The following is a 3,349-nucleotide window of genomic DNA, read 5'->3' as shown; positions in this document are numbered from 1 at the left end:
GGCGTGGAAGTCTAGCGGTCGACCGTAGGGGGAGGCAGGGGAGCTGGCAGCTGTGTCAGTCTCCTGCGGAGTCACTTCTGGATCCTTTTTTAATCTACTTTTAATCAAGCTGTTATGAGCATTTCAAGCATGAGTTTCTGTGACATACTTTCACATCCTTGGGCTAGAAACTTGAAAGTAGACTTGCTGAATCAAAGCACAGTGTGTCTAACTTTTGAAGAAAATGCCAATCTGTCATTCACATAGACTACACCACTTCGCATTTGTTCCAGCTGTGAGTGAGGACACCAGTGACTCCATGTGTTTGCCAACACTGACTATCTAACTATGTAGTAATGCTGTCCATTTGCAACTCATTGGGGCATGTTTTTTTTTTTCTTCCTCTCATATAGAAAGTTTTTGTTTTGTGAGGAGCAATTTTGAAACTTTTAACTCTTCGTTTCTTTTAACTTATATTTATTTCTTCTTCTTTAAATACTTTTGTATGGAAAATGCATTTTTTCTCACATAAAATACACTAATTACCATTTACTCTCCTTCAATTCCTCCCAGTTCCTCCTCTCATCATATCCATCTGGATTCATGCCCTTTCTGTCTCTCATTAGAAGAGAACAAGCTTCTAAGAGATAATATTGAAATATAATGAAAATAGCACACACACACACACACACACACACACACAAACACAAAAAACCCCACAAAAACTAACACCTCAAAGTTGGACAGGACAAACCAACAAAAGAGAAAAACACAAGAGAAGGTACTAGAATCAGAGACACACTCATCCACACACTCAGTATTTGTTTGAATAAAAACACTCAGCCAGAATATACAACCTGATGCAGAGCTTTGCTGGCTGCTCCAGCCCCTGGAGTTCTGTTTGCTTTACTTGGGTTGATTTAGAGGGCCTTGTTTGCTTGGTATCCTCTGTCCCCTTGAGTCTTGTCTTTATGCCTCCTCTTCTGCAGGGTTCCCTGGTCGTTGAGGGGAGAGATATGAGGAACATGTCTCATTTAGGGCTGAGTGTCCCAAGGCCCCTTACTGTCTGTGTAATGTCTAGTGTGTCTTTCTCTTTTTTTTTTTTCCATTTGCAAAAGAAGAACATTTCTGTGATGATAGCTGAGCTAGGCATTGGTCTATGAGTACAGCAGAATATCATTAGGAGTCATTTAATCACTCCATTGTTTCTTTAGACCAGGAAGATTTCTGTTTTACTCTAGGTCTTTGGGATATCAAGTCTCTGGTTCGTGGGCACCAACCAGTGTTGACCATGGGTTCCATCTCATGGAATGGACCTTAAGGCAAAACACATATTGGTTCATCACTTCTACAGCTAGGTGCTACCATTGCCCTAACAGAACTTGCAAGAAGGAAACCATTGTAGACCACAGGATTTGTGGCTGTTTTGACATTTGTATACCACTTGAGAGTACCTTTCTGTACCAAAGATGTTAATATTGGAGTGAGGGCACTATGCAGGAACCAGCTTGACCTCTCTGTGTTCTTTAGGTGTTGCCTTAAGCAGTGAAATCTTGCTGTCAGTTTGTAAAGAGCAAACACCTCAGCTTGTTTGACGATTACCATGGCACATTTTTGGCTAACAACCTAATTACAATTGAGTATCAGAATTAGGCACAACTGCATCAATGTGGAATTGTGAACTCTTTTGCATCCTTGTTCCCTTTGCAGATGGTGGCCAAGCTCTCTGGATGTGAGGCCATGGACTCAGAGGCTCTCAAGTGCTGTCTGAGAGGCAAGAGTGAAGCAGAGATTCTGGCTATTACCAAGGTGGGGAGAATTGTGTGTCTGGGAGAACCTAGTCTACATGATGTGGGATTCTGAACCAAATACCTCATCTTTATGACTTTGTGTTCTTTCAGTTCTCTGTGCAAAATGAATATCATGATAGGCTAGTCTAAGTGAATATTCTCCAGGATGAGCAGATCACCCTGAAACTAGTGGGAAATGAGAAAAAGGTGGGGCTGACATAGTGGATATCAGAATATTTGTTTCATTAACCTTCAGGACTGACTTATAATGCCTCCCAGGTCTTCTTCCTGATCCTTGCTGTGATGGATGAAGAGTTCCTACCCAGGCATCCCAAAGAGTTGTTGGCATCTGAGGGTTTTCACCCTGTCCTCAGCATTATTGGTGTCAACAATGATGAATATGGTTGGACAACCCCCAGGGTGAATCACACTTCCAATCACGTGGGAGCCTAGAGACTCATATGCTAAGCAGATGTATTGATGGAAATGCAATACATCTTTACTCCAAGTCCATCAGACATTACACTTAAGACTGTCTTCTGCCTCCCCAGTCATGGGCTCTGCTCAGACAGTAAAGGGAATAACCAGAGAGAACCTGCAGGCTGTTATGAAGAATACAACAGGAGAACTGGTGAGATATTTCTGGTCCTGTCCAAGTAGCTGGATCCCTCATATCTCTTTGACAGATTCCCTATTAATAAAAATCAGCATATATGTATGACTTATCATGTGGTTACTTCAGATCATGAAACTTTTTACCTATACCATATGTCATCCTTGATTTCATTCTCCTAACACTGAAGGCAGTTGCCAACCCACAACATGCCAATTTCAATGTTCCTGATCTCCTTGGTGTAGATGCTACCTCCTGAGTGTAGTGACCTGCTAAAGGAAGAGTACATGGGGGACACTGAAGATTCCCAGACCCTCCAAATACAGCTCACAGAGATGATGGAAGACTTTGTGTTTGTGATCCCTGCACTCCAAGTAGCACATTTTCAGAGTGAGTACATCTGTGATAAGGTTTAGGGGAGCAGCTCTGAGATGGGGGTCATGAGGGAGCATTATGGAATGCAGTGGTGTCCAGGTCTCCTCATGTCTAGTTTAAGAGAGTGAAATTGGGTACCAAGGAGAAAAATGGGTTCCTGATAATCTATTGACCTAACAAAACCACTAAGTTGGGAAGGCCATGGGCACTGATTAGTCAAGGGATTTTTCGTAGTTAGTGCTCCAGCAGGGGGCTCCTTTCACCATTTAACTTTTGTGATCCTGGTAACTTTTTGTCAAGGTATCTAGTCACCACATACGAATCAGAAAAAATTCAGGTGAGGGGCCACTATATCTCTCTTTCCCCCCCTCCAGTTTCCCATGCCCATGTCTACTTCTATGAATTCCAACATCAATCCAGATTCTTCAAGTATATCAGACCACCCCATGTGAAGACTGACCATGCTGATGAGGTTCCTTTTGTCTTTGGGTGCTTGCTCTTTGGGATGAAATGTGAGTCATTATTAGTATTAGTATTAGTATTAGTATTAGTATTAGTATTAGTATTAGTATTAGTATTAGTATTAGTATTA

General features: G+C 41.9%; 1 pseudogene; it reads left to right on the top strand.

Annotated features, from left to right (window-relative positions):
• The window catches only part of LOC114630986, a 16,872-nt pseudogene that overhangs the window by 12,433 nt on the left and 1,090 nt on the right, over positions 1-3,349 (top strand).

The sequence above is a fragment of the Grammomys surdaster genome, unplaced genomic scaffold, assembly GCF_004785775.1.
Source record: "Grammomys surdaster isolate TR1022 unplaced genomic scaffold, NIH_TR_1.0 349, whole genome shotgun sequence".
NCBI lineage: Eukaryota > Metazoa > Chordata > Mammalia > Rodentia > Muridae > Grammomys > Grammomys surdaster.
This window is presented reverse-complemented; position numbering and strand designations above follow the sequence as displayed.